A 23,814-nucleotide genomic window follows, 5' to 3' on the forward strand; every position below is an offset into this window, starting at 1 on the left:
CTTTATTTCTCCCTATCAAGATTATAGATTGGTTGTACCAGCCAGGGAGCAAACAGCTGACCTCAAATCACATGCCAATATACTCACAATTGAACAATCATTGAAGAAGCTATAAAGCACACAAAATGCACAGTAGTTAAAAATAATAAACAAATGACGCTTCTGTGTTTTCTTGCCTGAGAACAAGGGCCTGTTCTTCTAGTCTTTATAACAAAATAGTGAGACTCTGTGGAAAAAAATACAGCAGTTGGTAAATGTTCTAAACGAAGCATTGCCAGTACATCATAAACTCCGAGTGCTTCTGACTTCACCTGTGATTGGGTAAGAATGCTGACTGGCTCCGAGCAGGTGGCCAGTGGGCCTCTAGATATTAATTCATTTCAGAAAATGGCCATTAGGAAATTTCATTTTTTTCTTTCTTAAAGTCAAATTCCTGAATTTGGTTTTTAAAACAGGAGAAGTATTTCCTAGTGAGAAAGTGATTTATTTAGTTTTTCCACGTTACTGAAACAAGCTTATTTTTTTTTTTAAGGTAACATCGTTCAAAGACAGATTAGTTGATAAAAAACAGTTTAGAAAGACTTGCAAAGTTTCCATTTGGGAAGCAAAACGTCTTTCTATTGCATTTATTCCTGTGTGTTTGACATAGCGAGGCAAAAACAGAAGCCCTGCTCCGTCCTCCGAATCAGCTGCCCGCTTTGGTTTCATGGGTTTTGTTTCCCTTGCTACCTGGGGGAGAAGAGTTGTGCTGATGCTTACTTTTCGGACATCCAAATGGTGGGGATGGTTTGTGGCAACCCCTCCACTTGCCAGTCCCGAAATACTTTTTTAGTGCAGGGTCAGGCATCCACATTTCCCTGAGGGAGCTCTCCTGGATAGCTTGCCAGGACACCACAGTGTGCAACCAAATACTAGAGTATGAAATGAAAGAGGCGATGGCGGTATTTGTGCTTGATGGGCAGAGAACTGAGGATGGCAGGTCAGCTTGCTGGGCTCTATTCCAACAAATGTCCTTTAGACAGTTGATCTCTTTGCTGGGCTGAACTCTACTAGATACCGTGTGGGATTCTGGTGACAGGAGGGGAATAATTGGAGATGTTTGTTGATTTCAATGTCAGTTGACATATCTTTATTGGGCATCTGCAATGTGTTAGGTGCTAATAGATGCAAATAATTTTACAAAGAAGAAAGTTAGACCTATGAAAGTATTTCATAATTTACAGTGAGTTTTCCTTTGCATTACTTCAAAGAAGATACAAAGGCATGGTCCTTGCATTCAAAAATTCATAATCTATTAGGTGAGATAAAATATGTAGATAAATCATTACATTACAGAGTAGAATACAATACAGGTCACTAGAAAAAGGGCCAGACCCTGACCAGGGAATGAACAACTATGCTGGAGTCGCATGCCAATGCTTGCCCACCTCAGCATTCAAAAGAGGGACAGGTCACATCCAGCTCTGGTTCCAGCTGTGTCTGAGCAAGATGTACATGACAGAATCTGGATGTGTGAATAGAGAGAAGAGAGTGGTTGTACTTTTGTCACCTTCAAAGTACTTAAAGGGTCACACTCTTGGTTTTGGTTTCTGGTTCAACGTCTCCTGGAGGATGTGTACAACAGCCATTTGGTTGCTTTTGCAGAACCTGTACTTTTTTTGTTGCTGCTGTTGAGAGAGGGTCTCACTTTGTCACCCAAGCTGGAGTGCACTGGTGGATCTCAGCTCACTGCGACCTCTGCCTCCTGGGTTCAAGCGATTCTCCTGCTTCAGCCTCCAGAATATCTGGGACTACAGGCATGCACCACCATGCCTAGCTAATGTTTGTGTTTTTAGTAGAGAATGGATTTCACTATGTTGGCCAGACTGGTCTTGAACTCCTGACCTCATGTGATCCACTCACCTCAGCCTCCCAGTGTACTAGGATTATAGGCATGAGTCACCATGCCCGGCCTGAGCCTGTACTTTAAAATTTTAAATCATTTTTGGAGCCCACAAGCTAATCGAATTGTAGCTGATATTTCAAGTGGAATTAGCCTGGGTACAGTGGCTTATGTCCATAATCTCAGCACTTTGGGAGGCCAAGGCAGGCGGATGACTTCAGATCAGGAGTTCGAGACCAGCCTGGACAACATGGCGAAACATCATCTCTACTAAAAATACAAAAATTAGCCAGGTGTGGTGGCACATGCCTGTAATCCCAGCTATTCCAGAGGCAGGAGAATCACTTGAACCTAGGAGGCGGAGGTTGCAGTGAGCCAAGATCTGCCACTAAACTCCAGCCTGGGTGACAGAGTGAGACTCTGTCTCAAAAAATAATAATAATAATAATAATTCATGTGGAATTAAACCTCTTGACAGTGGTCTAAGTTTCACTTTTGCACCATTTTCTAAAGCACCACAATTTAGGGAAAACTTTTTTTCAGTTGTGGGGGATGATTTATAGACCTCAGTCACTTAGATGATTAACTTGGTCCTAAAATTTGTAACTCTTCAATACAAGTTTACAAAATTCATCATGGTGCCTAGGGGAGACCTCTCTTGGCTAAGGGATAGTTTTTCAGTAAACATTTTTTGTTTCAACTCTTTATTCTGATAAATATTCTAAAATGGTGTAGAAGGATTTATTGCCTTGGTAATGAGGAGACATTATTATTTTCTTGGGAAATGTAATATCATGTGGTGTCTCAAATTTCTTATTCTGAGTGCCAGTTGCTATTGAACAGGGCTATAGATAAGGAAGATAAGGGCGTTATAAACGAATGTGTACTGACGTCGGAAGTTTCCTTGAAAACAAGTAACTTACTAAATTTCCTCTGATATAAGTGTATGTGTGTGTTGTTCTTCCGATAATTTAAAAAGAATTTTAAAAAATAGTAATTCATTAGAGATTCTGATTAGTCTGATATTTTTGCATTTCCGGGTTTGCTTATAATTTACTGCATTCATCTGGTTCTGTGACTCTCATGTCCTGATGTGTCCAGAAAGGTCAAGACCTGCCTTAGAAAGTCTTCCACATTCATTCAGCGAGAGAAATGAAGGAATGTGCCAAGTTCTTGAGCTTGATGTATCCTTCTTCTCCCAATTGCTTGAAACAATAATCTGAACTCTTGGTCTGATTAAATAAAAGGTAGAAATTAATCACATTTATTTCCAGATAAAATCCACTAGTATCACCTGAAATCAAAAGCCACATAGAACGAATGTGGTTTCACTGGTCAGAGCATTTCTAATACGCCTCTGTGAGGAGATAGAAGTGAAGATGAGAAGCAAACTTAAGTCTACTGGCAAATATAGAACATGTTTCACGTCCTGAATGAGTGTGTCCGTGTTTTTCTGTTTCCATCTGGATCCTTTTCAGTGTGATTACTTATTTTTAGGTTGGCATTTTAGCAGGAAGATGAAATGGCTTCAGGAAATAATGTGAAAGGTTAAGAAGATGGATGAGAAATGTACGTCAAGAGCTGTCATAAAGGGAAACGTGGCCTCACAGTTTCGTGTTCAGTGTATCTCTTAGAAAAACTAGATATCGACTGGGCACAGTGGCTCATGCCTGTAATCTCAGCACTTTGGGAGGCCATGACAGGCAGATCACAAGGTCAGGAGTTTGAGATCATCCTGGCTAACACGGTGAAACCCCGTCTCTACTAAAAATACAAAAAATTAGTTGGGCGTGGTGGCAGGCGCCGGTAGTCCCAGCTACCCAGGAGGGTGAGGCTGCAGAATCACTTGAACCCCGTAGGAGGAAGTTGCAGTGAGCTGAGATCATGCCACTGAACTCCAGCCTGGGCGGTAGAGGAGACTCCTTCTCAAAAAAAAGAAAAGAAAAGAAAAAAGAAAAACTGGATATCCATATTTCTGCTCAATCTCTATCACTGAACCTTGTAAACTTGAGTAGCTATGCCATAGCATAAAGGACTGTTAGAGAAAGTATGGAACTTGAAGATATATAAGTGTAGGAGAGGCAGTCTAACCAAATAATGAAGTGGAAACCAGACCCTAAAATAGGACTATGCTATTTTTTCTAAAGGCCTTTAGAGTCATATGGGAGAAGGAGGTATGAACTAGATAGAACAAGCAGCAATTTGGTAATGTTATTCATGTTGAACCGAGGCAACCTACCAAAACTGAATGACATAATCTTCAAAATAGTGTTGAGGAAAAAAACCCTTACATATTGTATTATGCATATTGGGCCAGGTACAGTGGCTCAAGCCTGTAATCTCAACACTTTGGGAGGCTGAGGAGAGTGAATCACATGGTCAGGAGTTCAAGACCAGCCTGGCCAACATGGTGAAAATCCATCTCTACTAAAAATACAAAAAATTAGCTGGGCGTGGTGGCGGGCACCTGTAATCTCAGCTACTCGGGAGGCTGAGGCAGGAGAATCACTTGAACCCAGGAGGTGAAGGTTGCAGTGAGCCAAGATCGTGCCACTGCACTCCAGCCCAGGCAGCAGTATGAGACTCCGTATCAAAAAAAAAAAAAAATATATATATATATATATATAAAATGCATATTGTATTATGCATATTGCATAAACACTCATTTTTTTTCTAACAGGTTAAGAAGTCCAAGCTATTTTAGAAAGCTTCATATTCTCAGCCAGGTGCAGTGGCTCACGCCTGTAATCCCAGCACAAGTTGAGCAGATCACAAGGTCAGGAGTTTGGGAACATCCTGGCCAATATGATGAAACCCCATCTCTACTAAAAATACAAAAATTAGCCAGGCGTGGTGGTGGGCGCCTGTAGTCCCAGCTACTCAGCAGGCTGAGCAGGAGAATCACTTGAATCCAGGACGCGAGGTTGCAGTGAGTCAAGATCTTGCCACTACACTCCAGCCTGGGTGACAGAGCAAGACTCTGTCTCAAAAACAAAACAAAACAAAAAAAGCTGCATATTCTCCTCACTTCTTTATGTAGTGAGTAACTGACGAGGTAGTCAGCTCTGGCTATGCATTTAGGGCAGCCACCCAGGTGGGCCCATGTGCTACAAGAGGGCACCAGAGCAAACCAGAGTGATGCCCACCTCCTTTGCTATTTAGGTGTTCCACGCTTGTCTTTGCTCCATGCCAATCCTGGCGCCTTCTGACTCCTGATTTTATGTTGCCCTCAGGCTCCACATCCAACTTCTGGACTGGGTTTGGTATATGTTCACACTTGGCTGAATCAGGGCTGTCAGTCAAGATTTCAGCTCATATTCATCTTCTAAAATCTTTCCATTACAAAGCCAGGTGCAGTGGCTCACCCCTGTAATCCCAGCACTTTGGGAGGCCAAGGTGGGTGGATCACCTGAGATCAGGAGTTCAAGACCAGCCTGACCAACATGGTGAAACCCCCCCGCCTCTACTACGAATACAAAAATTAGCTGGGCATGGTGGTGAGCACCTGTAATCCCAGCTACTTTGGAGGCTGAGGCAAGAGAATCGCTTGAACCTAGTAGGCGGAGGTTGCAGTGAACTGAGATCACGCCACTGCACTTCCAGCCTGGGCGACAGAGTGACACTCCATGTCAAAAAAAAAAAAAAAAAAAGATTATATACAGAGGCACAAAGATTTTTAAAAATACTGATGACTTCTCTTCAGAAATAATGCAAGTCAGGAGGCAATAGAAAGGCATTTCTAAATTGCTGAAAGAAAATTAAAAAATGGCCAACCTAGAATCCTAAAACCTGTGGGAACAAAAAAAATCTCTTAAAAACAAAAGTAAAATAAAGACATTTTTAGATTTTAAAAAGCTAAGAGAAGTAACTGCCAGCAGATTTTTTACTATAATAAACGTTAAAAAGAACTTCTTCAGGCTGAAGGACAATGAACCAGATAGAAACTCAGGCTTACCTAAGGAATGAAGAGTTCTGAAAATGGTAGATGTGTGGGTAAATACAAAATAATTTTTCTGATTTTTAATTTATTTACATTAAAATGGCCAGTTCTAAGCAAAATTAATAATGACACATTGTGAATCTTGCAATAAATAAGAATCTAAAATGTACAGCATTGATATGAAGGACCCAAGAAGGAAAACAGAAATATACTGATGTAAAGTTTTTATACTATACTTGAAGTGCTAATATTATTTGAAGGTGGGTTGTGGTAAGTTAAAAATACATATTGCAAGCTCCGGAGCAACCACTAAAACACAAAACAGAATTGTAGCTAGTAAGGCAATAGTGGAGATAAAATAGAATCATAAGAAGAAATCGCTTACTCCAAAAGAGGTCAGGAAAAGAAGAGGTAAAAGAACAGAGAACAGATGAGTCAGAGAGAAAAAAAAATTAGTAAGATCATAGATTTACACTTATCTATATTATATGATAGTACATTATGTTAATAGATTTAATTACATCAAATGTAATCAATATTATATTAAATGTAAATAGTCTTAACATCTTGATTAAAAGGCAGAGATTATCATAATGGATAAAAAGGCAAGATTCAACTAAATACTTTCTACAAAAAAAGGAGTTTAAATATATTAAGACAAGTTGGCTAAAAGTAAAAAGGTAGAAAGAGATACATCACACACTGAGTATAAAAGAGCTAGAGTGGTAATATTAATATCAGGCAAAATAGATTTCAGGACCAAGAGTATTACAACTGTAAAGATGGATATTTCATAATGTAGACTAGTTAATTCAGCAAGATGTAACAATTCTAGATAGATGTGCAGTTAACACAAAGCTTTAAAACATGTGAAACAAAAATTGACAAAGTGCAAAGGAGAAAAAGAGGAATTCACATGTAGTTAGAATTTCCCACAAAGTCCTATTTCAATAATTGATAGAAAAAGTAAATAGAAAAGCAATAGTGATAGAAAACATGAGCAAGTTACAGAAAACAAGTTATAGAAAACATGAACAACACTGTCACCCGATTTGACTCGTTACATTTTCTAGACCAGTGTTTCCCAAAACAGCAGAATACACATTCTTTTAAAGTATGCATTGAACATTCACCATCTCTGATCACAACAGAATTAAAATAGAAATTAATGACTGAAGATATCTGAAAATCTCCAACCATTTGTTAAACAACGTAATTAATAATTCACCCATTGGTAACAGAAGAAATAACAAGAGAAACATAAAAAATATTTGAACTGAGTGATATGAGCCTACAGTTTACTAGAGAGGCCTTTAATTATCTTCTTTAATCAGCTGAGGGATCAGAGAAGGCTACTTTCTCTCTTAACTTGTTTACCAGCCCCTTTCATGTACCCTTCTCCCCAGGATAAAACAGAGGAGCAGTATTACCTAGGTCCTTAACACCTAGTAGTAAGAATTATACATCAGGCAGTGAGCATGAACCAGGTACAGTGCTAATTGCTTTACTGACATTATCTCATCCAATCCTACAACAATCCACTGAGTTGGGAGCTCTTGTTGGCATTTTGCAGGTAAAGAAATAGAAGTACAGAGAGGTTGACTTGTTCAGACTACAAACTAGTACTGTGGTGCCGATGTTCGAATGCAAGCAGGAGGACCCCAGAGCCCACGTCTGGCAACACTCTCTACCAGCACCACGAAGGGCATCACACAATTCTAGGGGGAAGAAGGAGTGCTGTTTATATTTTATATACTATGTTTTGGCCACAAAAATGGCCTCTTATTAAATCACAGCTTTTAGTTACTTTGCAAAAATCATTTTTCAAACCATTTTCTGGTTTGAAAAAGAAGCTTGGAAAAGTCTCTATTATGCTTACTCACTATAAGGTCTCAAGGACTGGTAAATGAATCATCTGTAAAGCAATGCACTTGGAACTAGAAGACACTGATTATCAGCTCTGTGGCCTTGGGCAAGTCACTTCTCTGGGCCTCAATTTCTTCATGTGTAAACCAGGGAAAACAATCACTAATTATAAGGAATATGTAAGAAAACGTAAGTGCAAGTGGTTTGTTAACTAAAAAATAATATAGAAATTTGAGGCAACTTTTTATGCTTACTGAGGGAGGACCATTTAAAAATGGATTTGGTATTAATTTAATTTATATTAATTTAAAATTTAAGCAGCAAGATCTGATCATTCATTGTTTTTATTGTGAATGATGACTTACATAACACTTTCACTTCTGAATAAGAATTTTGGTATAAAGATTTACTTTCTTTGAGGGTAAAGTTTAAAAAACTAGAGGGTACTTAAGCTGCCAGCCTTTGCCCTGCTTATACAGAGTGCTGGCCACAGAGGCTGATAGTTCATAAAAGTAAACCTTTAGAAGTTTGTACATGTCCCATAACACTATGCATTAACATTTTTAAATGTACTCCTCTTAATCCAGCAATTTTACTTAAAAATTCATCTTATGGATAAATATTTGTTTATCTAGCATGGTTTTTCATAATGGAAAACTGGAAGCAACCAATTTAATAAGTATGGCCATTTAATAAAACATTCTATAGATAATTTAAAAAACTATTCTGTAAAAGGTTGGTTTCTTATTTACCTGAGAAATTATTAATTTGGGGAAAATAAGTATTAAAGAGCAAAGTTTTAAAAGGAGGCTACACAAATAGAATTACCATGTGATCCAGCAATTTCACTTCTGGGTATATACCCAAAAGAACTGAAGGCAGGGTCTTGAGGAGATAATTTTTCTACCTGTGTTTATAGTAACCAGCAAGTGAAAACAACCCAAGTGTCCATCACCAGATAAATGGATAAACATAAATATATATGCAATGGAATTTAATTCAGCCTTAGGAGGAAGGACATTCTGACACATGCTACAACATGGTTGGACCTTGAGAACATTATGCTAAATGAAATAAGCCAGCTATAAAAGTGACAAATACTGTATTAGTCCACTTGCATGAGGCATCTAGAGATGGGAGGTAGAATGATGATCACTAGGGGTGGGGAGAGGGAGGAATGCAAAGCCACTGTTTAATGTGTGTGCAATTTTAGTTTTGCAAGATGAAAGAGTTCTGGGGATTGGTTGCATAGCAATGTGAATGTACATAACACTACTGAAATTAACCATCCACTTAGATGGTTAAGATGTTACATTTTATATCCACTTTACTACAATTTAATTTTTTTTAATTTAAAAAGATAGTGAGGAATTAATTAGGCAGATAGGAAGGAGTGTTTCAGACCCCCCTGTTAAAAAGTATGGTAGCACAGAAGAGCATGGTATATTCTGGGAACTGCATATGAGTTTTTATGGCTAGATGTGCCAGACAAGATTGGGACTTTATCTAGAGAAGCAATACTGAATTGATCTGCTTAAGGTCACTCATCAAGTTGTGGGCAGAATGCCAACAGGATCACTCAGATCTGATTCCCAGGTTGGAAGGTGTATGTTTAATAATCATCATAAATGGGAAACATCTAAATAAAACACCGGTATAACAATATTTAACATTTGACTCATTAACTGAATTGGAGCACAGATTTTTCAGGGGTAAATATCCCTTGTATATTTATCAGAAAACTATCTATCAGGTACTATGCTTGATTTTCTGTCATTATCACACACCAAGCCTTTTTGAAGCTGTAAAATAAATGTAAATTCCTTAAAAAAAAAAAGGAGACTACAGAATAAGATGTATGATACTACTTTTGTAAGAAACACAGACACACACACACACATATATATATGCATGGCAAATACCAGACACGTCCAAGGGACATGTCCATCAGCATTACCCTCATAGCATCCTATATGGACCCTAGGGACAGAAGGGCTTTCCTTGGGGCAGAGGGAGTAATGCCGTAATGCTGCTGCTAGCGTTCACTCTGGACTGCCTAAAAGGGTTTGTTATTCCTGTAATAAAATCTCTGATCTAATCATGCCCCTAGAAGGTTATCTTTTACATCAAAGAAAACTGGAGTCAAGAATTTTAAAGTAGTCTCCTCCTTGAGGATGATTTCTAGAGTAAAACCTTTCTCTGAGTAGGAGTTTCCCTTGCTCACTACTGTACCAGCCTTCTATTCATGATCAAATTCATAAGGCACTCAGTGAGATTCTGTGCTCAGAGCCCAATTGCAACACACAGTACAATTTTGCTAACCATGCTAAATACTTTGGCTTTGGAGAATAGATCTATTAACCCCCAGGAACCTGGTTGTGTTTCTCAAGCGATCCTAGCCTAGAAAAAACATATGAGGCCAGGCAGGACAACTCACACCTGTAATCCCAGCACTTTGGGAGGCTGAGGCGGGCTGATTGCCTGAGCTCAGGAGATTGTAACCAGCCTGGGCAACACAGTGAAACCCCGTCTCTACTAAAAAAAAATACAAAAAATTAGCCGGGCATGGTGGTGTGCACCTGTGGTCCCAGCTACTCCGGAGGCTGAGGCGGGAGAATTGCTTGAGCCTGCCAGACAGAGGTTGCAGTAAGCCAAGATCACGGCACTGCACTCCAGCCTGGGGGACAGAGCGAGACTCCATCTAAGAAAAAAAAAAAAAAGACATGTGAATAGGCTGACCTCAGAGTTAGCCTGAGCTTGTCCTCAACCTGATCTGAACTTCCTGGCACTTTGGACCTGAACAATAGTAGTCACAGCTGAGTTTCCAGTATAAGGTCACAATGCAAAGAAGAGAATCAAAAACACTGGTCCAAGAAGATCTCCCTAATCCCTTCCTAAATGAAGTGGTTAGATCAGAGATTTATGTTTGAGTTTTTATTCTCTGCTGATTTGCTCACAATTAATTTGCAAAGCTGTGTTAATAGACAGCTTCGTAAACAGAGATCCCAGAGGCTAGAGACCAATAAGAATTGTACAGAATTGCAGCATTTCCTTGGAAGATTCTTCAAATTAAGCCACTAGCTGCATTCTTTTCTGGCTCAATTTAGAGTCACCAAACCATAGCACAAAAATGATTCACCAAACACACTTTCGCTTTTCCTTTTCTGGTGCTTCACTTAACTGGTTTATGCCTCAGAGTAAAGCTATTATAATGGCATTATCCTTCTAATGAGGAACAGTGCAGCATTTTCCTGATGGTAATACCCAGAATTATGCAGTGTTTAAAAGCCACCATTCACTAAGGGAACACTCACTAACTTTTCTATTGCAAATACTCTGGTCATATTAAAAATGAATGAGTGTAATTCTTTCGGTGTTTTTAAAAAACTTTAATTCTTTTAATAAATCATAGTTCCCAAAAGGAATAAGAATAGTTCATTAGCAGTACAAATGAAAATGTCATCTTCAATAAAACTTAGCAGAATATCATTCCCTGTAACAAAATGTTTTCAGACGCTTTGTTTGCCAACTTTATTAATGAAGAATGTTGTGGTCTAGATTCATAAATTGAACATAATTGAGAGAAAGAGAAACCATCCTAGACAAGTAGTTATATGTATCATTTAAAAAATAGTGGCTTAACAATAGTGTCAGAAATCTTCAGAGGTACTGAGAAATTTTTTAAAAAATAAAAAGAGTGGCATAAAAAACATTATCCTTAGTAAAATTATTTTTGGGGCATTATCTTTATTGCTGGGGTGTTCTCTTCATCCATTCATTCATGTTTAACCAAGGAACCTTGAGAAGTTTGAAGCTGTTTGCCTGCTACAGACCATAAGCAAAGACTGAAGATTTGAATTTTCAACTCCCAAGGCTTCATTCAGCTTTGTGATTTCCTTCTCAGACAAATTTTCCCAGAGAAATATAGTTTATTTTAGTTCCTGGCTCATAGTAGATGCATAATGCATATTAACTGAATGAATGACCTAATGAACAAGGCCTTTATTAAAGTGGCAGACTAAACAGTTTTTCTGTTTGTTATTGGGAACTTTTGCTTGTCCATGGAAGTAACTGATGACCACCTGAATGAGAACAGAGGCTATTTATACGGAGCTTGCTATAGCGAGGGAGTGAACCACCATCACTTGCATTTGGCAGAGGCTCAAAGGCAGGCAGGGGAATGGGAAAGCTTTGTAATTAGAAGAAGAAGAAAAAAGGAGATCTTCAGGTATGGAAAAGCTGGAAGCAAGATGACTAGAAGCAGGGCATTTTGTATGGTTGATTTGGGGAGAATATTTGACTTTCTCTGATTGGTCTTGAGTTGAAAGACAGGGCACAAATTAGGGAAGCTGGAAGTCATTGACCAGGTTCTGATTATCATAGGCCAATTGCAGCAGTGGTTGTTGTCTGATTTCCTGGGTTGCTTGCTGCAGAGGTCGTGGATCAGAGAGTTCTGTTGTCATATACAGTCTGGTGTGTATTTAGTCTTTCATCACATAAAGCAATTTCTTCAATTAACTTTCTCATCCCAATCCCCCTTGACATTTCAAAATGTAGTGGCATGCAAAGTGACTTACCAACCTGTTAAAAATCATATTTGATGTGAGTTGGGGTTGAGTGCAAAGGGGCGATCTCGGCTCGCCGCAACCTCTGCCTCCTGGGTTCACAGGTAATTCTCCCGCCTCAGCCTTCTGAGTAGCTGGGATTACAGGCACGCGCCACCATGCCCAGCTAATTTTTTGTATTTTGAGTAGAGACGGGGTTTCACCTTGTTGACCAGGATGGTCTCGATCTCTTGACCTCGTGATCCACCCGCCTTGGCCTCCCAAAGTGCTGGGATTACAGGCTTGAGCCACTGCACCCTGCCCGATTTTTTTTTTTTTTTTTGAGACAGAGTCTCACTCTGTGGCCCAGGCTGGAGTGCAATGGCGAAATCTCAGCTCACTGCAACCTCTGCCTGCCAGGTTTAAGCGATTCTCATGCCTCAGCCTCCCAAGTAGCTGGGATTACAGGTGCCCGCCACTACACCCGGTTTGTTTTTATTTTATTTGTTTATTTTGAGGCAGAGTCTTGCTCTTGTCACTCAGGCTGGAGTACAATGGCACGATCTTGGCTCACTGCAGCCTCTCCCTCCCAAGTTCAAGCGATTCTCTTGCCTCAGCCTCCCGAGTAGATAGGACTACAGCCACCCACCACCATGCTAAGCTAATTTTTGTATTTTTCGTAGAGACAGGGTTTCACCATGTTCACCAGAATGGTCTCGAACTCCTGACCACAAGTGATCCACCCATCTCAGCCTCCCAAAGTGCTGGGATTACAGGTGTGAGCCACCGTGCCCATCTGGAAGATGAATTTTATTAGTAAGTATATATTCTTCCAAACTGTTTGCAGTTTTATTTTTTAACCATAAATATTGGTTATGTAATTAAAAATTTTGCATATTTGTTTAAAAATATGCCCTTAAATAAAAGTATTAGAATATAAACTAAGACAGAAATATTGTATGACAACAAATAGTGTGTTTGTTTGTTTGTTTTTTTAGATGGAGTCTCCTCTTGTTGCCCAGGCTGGAGTACAATGGCATGATCTTGGCTCACCGCAACCTCTGCCTCCTGGGTTCAAGCAATTCTCCTGCCTCAGCCTCCTGAGTAGTTGGAATTACAGGCACGTGCCACCATGCCTGGCTAATTTTTGCATTTTCAGTAGAGACAGGATTTTTACCATGTTGGCCAGGCTGTTCTTGAACTCCTAACCTCAGATGATCCACTGCCTTGGCCTCCCAAAGTGCTGGGTTTGTAGGCGTGAACCATTGTTCCTGCCCTAAACAGTGATTTTACTTGGAGTTTTGTCATTAGGAGGAGGAAGAAACTTGACTTTTTCACTCACAGAGGATCTTCTATTTGTTTCTAGGAATTTTAGGGACTCACATACATAATAAATTTGGTAAGTTTCTGAGAAGTAATTTTAAAATTGTCTATGGACAGAACCACATTTAAATCTTTCTAGTGAGGCTGGGCACAATGGCTCATGCGTATAATCCCAGCACTTTGTGAAGCCAAGGCAGGAGGATTGCTTGAGTACAGGAGTCTCTACAAAAAAACTTTTAAGGAAGAGATTAGCTAGGTGTGATGGCCTGGACCTGTAGTCCCGGCTACTGGGGAGGCTGAGACAGGATCACTTGGGCCTGGGAGGTCAAGTTTGCAGTAACCCATGATGGCACCGCTGCACTGCAGCCTGGGCAGCAGAGTAAGATCCTGTCTCAAAAAAATGAAAAAAAAAAAAAATCTCCCTAGAAAGAATGTCACACACCGCCTAGAAAAAACACCTGTAATTCCAGCACTTTGGGAGGCTGAGGCAGGTGGATCACTTGAGGTCAGGAGTTCCAGACCAGCCTGGCCAAAATGGTAAAACTCCATCTTTACTAAAAATACAAAAAAATTAGCCAGGCATGGTGGTGCACGCCTATTATCCAGGCTACTGATAATAGCCTGAGGCATGAGAATCATGCTGAGGCATGAGAGGCATGAGAGGGGAGGTTGAGGCATGAGAATCATGCTGAGGCATGAGAGGCATGAGAGGGGAGGCTGAGGCATGAGAGGCATGAGAGGGGAGGCTGAGGCATGAGAATCACTTGAACCAGGGAGGTGGAGGTTGCAGTGAGCCGAGATGGCAGCATTGCACTCATTCTGGGCAACAGAATGAGACTCCGTCTTAAAAAGAAAAAGAAAGACAAAAAAAGAAAAGGAGATTCTGTATTCTTGCCATTCTGGCCCTGTGATGGACCACTTCCTCCAGCTGTCTCATTCTTCAGAAGGGGCAGTCACTGCAGCGTCTACTATAGCATAGGGTAGCAGCAACTGGAGTTCTGTCGGAGTCTTTCCTGCCACATCTACCACTGGAATTCTGCTTTGGTGTGGCATGAAAGTCAGTGTGCATCACCTAACTCCTCTTTATATATTTCATTATAATTTTTATTTTTACTCAAGTTATCACATGCAAATAGTTTCAAAATTCATAGTGGTAAAAGCCTTATAGAAATACTTAAAAAGTAGTTTCTTGCCCTCTCCTCCCTTCTCCACTCCTCCGATTCCCCTCTGGATAGAAACTTTCAATTCTTTTAACTGTTTCTTCTGAAATTTACTTTTATATTACTAAATAATATAGAAAACTGGTACTTTTGTTCAGTAATTAATGCAATCAGTTGATTTTCTATTATGTTTATGTGAAGATTCCCATCCTCCAATTGCAATTATATTTCCTTTATTTGGTGGTGTTAAATCACTATTCATTGCTCTATGTTTTTGTTGCTAAGACTACAAAAATATTGCATTTTTAAAACAAATAGTCTACAATGATTATATTTTCTTTCTTTCTTTTTTCTTTTGAGACAGAGTCTTGCTTTGTAACCCAAGCTGGAGTTCAGTGGTGCAATCTCAGCTCATTGCGAACTCTGCCTCCTGGATTCAAGTGATTCTCCCGCCTCAGTCTCCAGAGTAGCTGGGATTACAGGCACGTGCCACCAGTCCTGGCTAATTTTTGTATTTTTAGTAGAGACAGCGTTTCACCATGCTGGCCAGGCTGGTCTCAAACTCCTGACCCCAAGTGATTCACCTGCCTCTCAGCCTTCTAAAGTGCTGGGATTACAGGTGTGAGCCACTGTGCCTGTCCTCATGATGAGAGCCTTCTCCAAAAGCCTTGGTTGGCTTTTCTTGTTGAAAGCTGAACTGATTGGAGGCTCTGTGTATATCTGAGAGGCTCACAGATAGGTCTGCATTCTTGAAGAGCAATAAAATGACCAGCTCGACATTTTTTAAAAGCAGCTTTATTGAGATACCACTCACATACCCTACAATTCACCCATTTAAAATGTATAATTCAATGACTTTTCACATATTCACAGAATTGTGCATCCACAACCATGATTAACTTTAGAACATTTTTATTAAAATAAAAAAACCTCATCCCTTAGCCTTTACCTTCCAATCCCTTCCATCCCACGCTCCTCAACCCTAGGCAACAACTAGTCTACTTTTTCTTTACATAGATTTGCCTTTTCTGGATATGTCACCTAAATGGAATTGTGCAGTATGTGGTATTTTGCACCTGGCTTCTGTTACTTAGAATGTTTTCAAGGTTAATTCATGTCATAGCATGTATCAACACTTCATTTCTTTATACTGCTAAATAATATTATGTTGTATGGGCATACAATTTTACTTTTCCATCTACCAATTCGTGGGTGTTTACGTTGTTTCCACTTTCTGGCTATTATTAATAATGTCATTATAAATATTTGTGTATAGGCATGTGTTTTCATTTCTCTTTGGTGTATACCTAGGAGTGGAATTGTCACATCATATGGAAATTACATGTTTAACTGTTAAAAAAATGCCAGACTCTTTTCCAAAGTGGAAGCACCATTTTACAGTCCCACCAGCAGTGTATGGGGGTTCTGAGTTCTCCACATCCTTTGCACACTTGTTATAATAATAACAGTATGTCTTAACAGATACATCTTTTTGATTAGAACCATTCTAGTGAAATCTATCTCACTCTGGTTTTGATTTGCATTTTTCTGATGGCTTAGCCTTTTTCTGTAAGCCTCCCAACAATACATATCTATTGATCTTTTTTTCTGAGGCAATTCCATTTTTCTGTCTGAAAGGTATCTCCCAGTTATAGCTAGCAGGAAGAAAGAGGTGGATGTGAGAGAGTTATCTCTGTTCAATATGCTGATTTTCCCTTAGTTTCCTGTACTACAAACACCACTATCTTCCTCTGTGTCTAGTGGTTCCAAATCTACAGCTTCTCTTGTTCTCCAGTAAATAGAGTTCTTGCCTTTTGGAGGAGTGAGGCAAGATGGTCACCTGTCTGAATATGTGGGAACCTGGATATCTAACTTCTTCTTTAGGTATTTAACAATTTCCTTGTTTTTGGCTCTCACCTCACCATACCTAGCTATATGCCATCTTCAATGGTATCTGGAGTCTCAATTTCTTAAACTGCTTAAGGCAAGTCTATCTGATCATTTAAAGGTTTAAACATTTTATTAAGAAATATTTCGGAAGCATCCCAGCAACCCGCCCATGGCCAGTCTTCCCTGGACACCATGAACCACACCGTCCAAATCTTCTTCACTCCCTCCAGCAATGACCGTCCCCCGAACTATGAGATGCTGAAGGAGGAATATGAGGTGGCTGCGCTGGGGGCACCCCACAGCCCTGTGCCCCTGACATCCACCGTGATCCACATCCAAAGTGAGACCTCCGTGCCCGACCACGTCGTCTGGTCCCTGTTCAACACCCTCTTCATGAACTCCTGCTTCCTGGGCTTCATAGCGTTTTCTCACTCCGTGAAGTCTAGGGACAGGAAGATGGTTGGCGACCTGACCGGGGCCCGTGCCTACACCTCCACCGCCAAGTGCCTGAACATCTGGGCCCTGATTTTGGGTATTATCATGACCATTCTGCTGATCATCATCCCAATACTGATGCTGCAAGCCTATCAGTAGATCAGAGGAATCATCCTGTCCAGGGGCTCTGCCCGTGACCTGTCTCCCACGTACTCCAGCTTCCATTCCTTGCCCTGCCCCCAGCTGATCCTGTATCAGCCCTTTACCCTCACACACTTTTCTACAATTGTGTTCAATAAAGTGCACGTGTTCCTGGAAAAAAAAAGAAATATTTCAAATGTTCACAAACATATCTGGAATAAATAGAACAGAAAACCTTGTATTCATCATGCAGAATCAGCATGTTTCCACATTTGTATTATGTATATGATTTCCCTCCCACTTGCTTTTTTTGGTACTTGCATTTTCCATTCGCCCCACCCCCAGCCCAGGCACTTGGATTAGACCAATTCTCCATCTACTTTCTGTTTTGTTGGGGGTTACTAATCAAGCTTCTTCTTTTTTTTTTTTTTTTTGAGATGGAGTCTTACTCTGTCGCCCAGGCTGGAGTGCAGTGATGCCATCTTGGCTCACTGAAATCTCTGCCTCCCGGATTCAAATGATTCTCCTGCCTTAGTCTCCTGAGTAGCTGGGATTATAGGCACACCACCATGCCTGGCTAATTTTTGTATTTTTAGTAGAGACAGGGTTTCACCACATTGGTCAGGCTGGTCTCGAACTCCTAACTTTAAGCAATCCACCCACCTCAGCCTCCCAAAGTGCTGGGATTACAGGCGTGAGCCATGGCACTCAGCCACTCTTCTTTTTTTAAGGTTGGAGGAACAAGTTTCTCTTTGTTCTAATATTTTTGGAGTGTTCTTCTGAGAAAAAAAAAAAAGAATAAAAATACAGCTTTGTTCTGCTCTCTTGAACCCAAGCTTCTCCAAATTATTATGGTAGCATTTCTTATTAAATGTTTGCTTCTTTCTTATTCTTAAATTCCTTTATTCATCTTCATTAGTAATTGGTAATGCCCCATTCCCTTTAAATTATTGACTTATTGTTGTTATTATACTGTCTCCTACTCCCTTTGAGCTTGGCTTTGTTTATTCACGTGGTAATTTGCAATTTGAAATGATATCCAACTTGGGAAAATTTTGCAGCATTTTTAAAAAAGCGTATTTGGAAAAGTTTCTTCAACCATTGCCCAAATTATTTATAAAAGGCAGAGGATGTTTTAATCACAAATGTTTAATCTCAACTGATAAAATTGCCCTGGGAGGAAATTAATTTAATCTAAAGAAAATTTAAATAGAAAGCAAGATTTAAATGATTCATAATCATTACCATTCTTGTGAGTGTAAAATAGAAGGAAATAGTAAAGGAATTTAGGGTTATACAACATGAGGAACAGGAAAATAACAGCCCTAGTGAGTGTCACTTCCCAAAAATGAAAGACTGGCACACAAGTCTTTGTTTCGGAAGGCTGTGGCAGTTTTCCATTCTAAATGAGATTGGTCACTGGACAAAACCCACATCTAATTATAAAGAATCCTTTGGCTTTTCCACTTACCAGAATTCTATCCAGGTCACGTCTCAGAAATGGAATACGAATGACTTCCTAAAATTCTAATAGCATTTCTTCAAATTCCAATTAAGTTTCCAAGTTTATGTTCTCCACCTACATAAGGATAATCTGACTGAGGGGCCCTACCCAAAGCCTTCTTTGAATAGACAATGGTAATCCTCCTGGCAGGAGGTGGGGTGAAGAGGTTGTTTCATGTAAGGAGATTTTAGTATAATCCTGAGGATTTTCATATGGGATACTATGGTTCTGTCAATACCACAAGTTTTTCAAAAGCAGAAAAGCAAATTTGGTTGACTTAGAAATTTATCTTTAGTAAAGATTACTAATTTCTCCTTACCCCTAGCTCCTACTCTAAAAGAAAGAAGGATTGTGCTGGAAATGTCAGTAACTTTTTGCTATCAGGGAAAACTCCTTTGAAAATTGTGTGCTGATGCTGTCTGGGAGCTCTTCTGGAGCTTACTTCCCATGTTTATCAAACATGGGGATGGGAGTAGATGGGCACTTCCAGTTTGGATGTCCCATGCATCTAGAAAACCTCTTTTATACTCAAGGATACTTGTCTGGGTAAATGAAGGAGAGAAGGAAGCTACAAGGTATTTTAAACATATACCTTTGCATTAAAAAAATCCACAAAACAAAAAACTCCAAAACAAAAAACCAACTCGTTTATACCTGGTTATACCATATCACCAGGATGTGGATATGCATATACTTCTCATCTATTTGAGTGCCTTTAACAATGGAGATAATTTTGATGGAAATAGGCACTCAGATAGATGAGAAGTATATTGACTAGCCCATTACTTGTGCCTCATTTTATCTGAATCTCTCTCAGTCCCTCTCCTTTTTCTTTCACTTAGTCTCTCTCTTTCTATCCCTCTGTCTCTGTCTCTCACACATATATACCACTCTGTGACCACAGTTTTTTGTTTTCTTTGTTTAATGTAGAAAAGGAGCCAAGTAGAGAAAAAGCAGCATAGATTAATGGAAAAAACAATGAACTTGTGTTCAGCCCAGCTCCAGCCAGTTGTGATGTCCTAAACTAAGTTATCTTAGTTTCTTCTTCCTCCGTACCCTCCTTTGCAAAGTGGGAGATCATAACTAATGAGTTTATCTTACAGGTTGCTGTGGACCTGCAGTGAGTTAAATCTGTCTTGGAACACTGTATGAAGGGCTATACCATTATCAGGGTGTACCCGTTTACATGGGAAGCAGTTGTTAGTCCTATACTGATTTAATAATCCATTATACATATACAGGAATTTTAGGGTGGCTCTTCCATTAAAAAGCATTAGTTCAGTGCTTAACTACCCATCATAGACATGGAGATGGCCAACTGTCCACATTTTAAAGGGAATTGGTTTCAAGTTGTAGCTTTTATTCCGTTAAGAATTATCTACGAGAAAGAGCCTAGAGGGATTTCTTAGCAGCGTAGTACTTTTAAAGGAATCTAAACAAACCAGCATCTGGAAAGAAGAGAGTAACCGCAGCAATCAGGGAACAATTGTAGAATCTAGGGCCATTTCATTAATGGTCTTGGTCCCATTAAAACTGGGTAAGATGAATTCTTGATGTAGACTAAAGCGTGCAAATACCATTTCAGTATTCAGCAGCGACTGAAGTTTCAACAGCTTAGAACTGTGGTCTCAGAGGTCACCTACTTCAACCTGTGTCCTGGGTATCTCCCACCTTCTGACACAGAATCCTTGATGGCTTTATTCGGCCCCTTCCTGATTAAAAAAAATTTCCACTACCTTGAGGCAGCTCTTCAGAATTTTGGGCAGTTTCTGACAAATCATGTTAAGGAAGAACTTCCTGTGTGCATCCATAGGTTGAATTTTCATCCATTGACTGTACTTGCCCACTGGGTACACAGAATAAGCCTGTCTGATGACTGAAGTTAAGCTCCCTGGTGACCTCTCTTTTCCTAATGAAATGGCCCGAGATTCTACAATTGTTCCCCGATTGCTGCGGTTACTCTCTTCTTTCCAGATGCTGGTTTGTTTAGATTCCTTTAAAAGTACTACGCTGCTAAGAAATCCCTCTAGGCTCTCATAGAGGTCTGACCAACATGGTCACTTTCATCATACTTGACCCATTTCCTCTTCTTGCAGCTTAAGCTGGCATAAGCTTTTTGACAGCATTAAATCCTTTCCTTTTAGTGATTGCCTTGGCACAGGTAGCATGCTGTTACTCTGCTGGAGTGAAAGCAAAAGATGCACAAGAAGCTGATAGGACCTGGGCACCTTTATAGATTTACAGGCTGAGGCCTGGATGGAGGAAAAGACAAAGACAGGGATGTGAAGCTGCAAAGGTGGATTGGGCAGGAGAATGCTTGGGAAGGGAAGGTTTGGAACTTAGAGACAATATCTTTGACATTGACTCTCCGACATTTCAATAAAAGAATGGGAAGTCCAAGCCTTTCCCTGTGGTCCTTTGACTCCTAAGCCTTTTAAGGTCTTAAAAAGGCAAGTTAACTTGGAGCTGGAAAGTGAACAGCTTTACTCATTAATAGTTTGTTGAAGTAATTTCTTCTGTTCATTTATCTATTGGTAAACAGATAGAAGACAGACAGATAGATAGATAGATAGAATAGATAATAGATGGTTAGATAGATATAGTGTGTGTGTGTATATATATATTTAATGGGGAAGTTGGAAAATTAGATTAGATATTGTGTCTTAGTCAATGGCAGCTGCTTACTACACAAAGTAAGGAATACTTTGATGAAATAAAAGTTGTTTAGAAAAATCCAGATGTCAGGGCTGGGTGCAGTGGCTCATGCCTGTAAACCCAACACTTTGGGAGGCCGAGGCAGGCAGATCATGAAGTCAGGCGATGGAGACCATCCTGGCCAACATGGTGAAATCCCATCTCTACTAAAATACCAAAAATTAGCCAGGTGTGGTGGCACGTGCCTGTAGTCCCAGCTACTCAGGAGGCTGAGGCAGGGGAATCCCTTGAACCTGGGAAGCCGAGGTTGTGATGAGCTGAGATCTCGCCACTGCACTCCAGCCTGGCGACAGAGTGAGACTCCATCAAAAAAAAAAGAAAAAAGAAAAATCCAGATGTCATTGCTTTGCATGTTGTGGTGATGTGGTAGCCAGCTCCAAGAAGATGGCCTCCAATGAGTCTTATCTCTGGTATTCATATCCTTGAGGCTGATCTAAGTAACTGATAGGATATTATGGAAATGATGGAGTGTGCTATGGTCTGAATATTTGTGTCCTTCTTAAATTAATATGTTGAAATCTTCACCTTCAAAGTGATCATATTAAGAGATGAGGCCTTCGAGAGGTGAGTAGGTCTTGAAAGTGGAGCTCTTCTAAATGGGATTAGAGCCTTTGTAAAAGAGGCCTGATAGAGCCTGTTAGTCCCTTACACCATGGGAAGATGCAGCAAGAAGGCTCCATTCATGAGGAATGGGGCTTTTACCAGACACTGAATCTCTTGGTAATTTTTTAAAAAAATATTTTTATTCTCATTACTGTTAGATCACATCTGATGGTGTTTTGATCTCGGACTGCTTAGTCTCTAGAACTGTGAGTAACATATCTCTGTTGTTTATAAATCGCCCAGTCTAAGGTATTTTGTTATAGCAGCCCAAACAGACTATGACAGAGTGTCACTTGAGACTAAGTGATGAAAGGCGTTGTGGTGTCTTCTGTCTTGCCCTCTTGAATCACTTGCTCTGGTGGACGTCAGCCACTACATCATAAAGACACTCAAGCAGGTCTTCATGGTGAGAAATTGAAGCTTCCTGACAATAGCCAGCATCAACTTACTAGCTATGTGAATGATCCATGCTGAAAGAACCTCCCTTAGTCCCACTGAAGCCTTCAGATGACTGCAGCCCTGGTAGACTTCTTGACTACAACATCTTAATGCCCTGAGCCAGAACCACCTAACTAAGCCACTCCTGAATTCCTGATACACAGAAACTGAGATAATTTTTATAGCTGTTTAAATTACTAAGCTAATAAGTTTTAAACTCTTAAGCTTTGAGTAATTTTTTATCCAGCAATAATGAAGATGGGTTGAAATGAGGAATGAAGAGTAAAAAACCTTCATTCATTGTTCATATATATTTATTTGCTAGGCACTTGCTACCGGCACCTTAGGTTAAGGGATAGAACAAGCACTAGGCTCACTGCTGCTTTTGGACGCTGCTGACAACCAAATAGGACTGTCACACAGAATGATAAGAAAAAATGACATGTCCTCTTCCCTCCTCCTCCTCCTCCTCCTTATATTTAGAGAAGGGCTAGGATAACTTTGAGAACTCATGCAAATTTTGTTTTTGACTCCCGAGTGTCCCCTGGGAAAAGGTGCATTGGCCTTTGTTCATTTGCTTCCAGGTTGTGTGTCGTTGAGAGCAGGAGTTGGATCTTATTTATTTCTATCCCATCTCCTAGCAAGTGAACATATATGAACAATAAATGTTATCAAGGGAGAGGGCAAATTTCCCTCCCTCTTTCTCCTGAATTCTGCAGAGATTCTTAGAATGGTTACCATTTTATGGAATTCCATTCCCTTCCATGGAAATCATTCTTAGAATATTTTCTTATCTGCCAGGCATGGTGGCTCATGCCTGTAATCCCAGCACTTTGGGAGGCTGAGGTAGGCGGATCACGAGGTCAGGAGTTCAAGACCAGCCTGACCAACATGGTGAAACCCCATCCCTACTAAAAATGCAAAAAAAAAAAAAAAAAAATAGCCAGGTATGATGGTGCATGCCTGGAATCCTGGCTACTCGGGAGGCTGAGGCAGGGGAATTGCTTGAATCAGGGAGGTAGAGGTTGCAGTGAGCCGAGATCACGCCACTGTACTCCAGCCTGGGCAACAGAGCAAGACTCTGTCTCAAAAAAAAAAAAAAAAAAAATGGTTTCTTATCACAACATTCCATTCACAGTCCCTCAATGAAGTCTTGAAAATATCATACATGCCATGAACCATTTTCACTATTAAATAACTTCCATCCCTCTGTTAAGTCCCTGCCTTTAGGACACCCCTGCTTTTAGGATTGATTGACTCTTCTATCCCATCTTTATGCAATGTTGCTCTAACTGTTGTTTAAGATCCCAGGATGCTTGATCCAGGAAAGCACAGAGATCTGCTGCCAACATACCAACAGACCTCTCTGTCAA

The 23,814-nt window shown here is 40.1% G+C and overlaps 1 protein-coding gene across 1 annotated transcript in view; it reads left to right on the forward strand.

Moving 5' to 3' along the window:
- The first annotated feature begins 240 nt into the window (after positions 1–240).
- DLG1 (discs large MAGUK scaffold protein 1) overlaps positions 241–23,814 on the forward strand; it is a 306,584-nt gene continuing 283,010 nt past the window's right edge. Inside the window, exon 1 of the mRNA XM_078350557.1 lies at positions 241–321. The gene's annotated coding sequence lies outside the window, so the exon portion shown is untranslated. The remainder of the gene's footprint in view (positions 322–23,814) is intronic.

This window comes from Callithrix jacchus, chromosome 15 (assembly GCF_049354715.1).
Source record: "Callithrix jacchus isolate 240 chromosome 15, calJac240_pri, whole genome shotgun sequence".
Classification (NCBI taxonomy): Eukaryota; Metazoa; Chordata; class Mammalia; order Primates; family Cebidae; genus Callithrix; species Callithrix jacchus.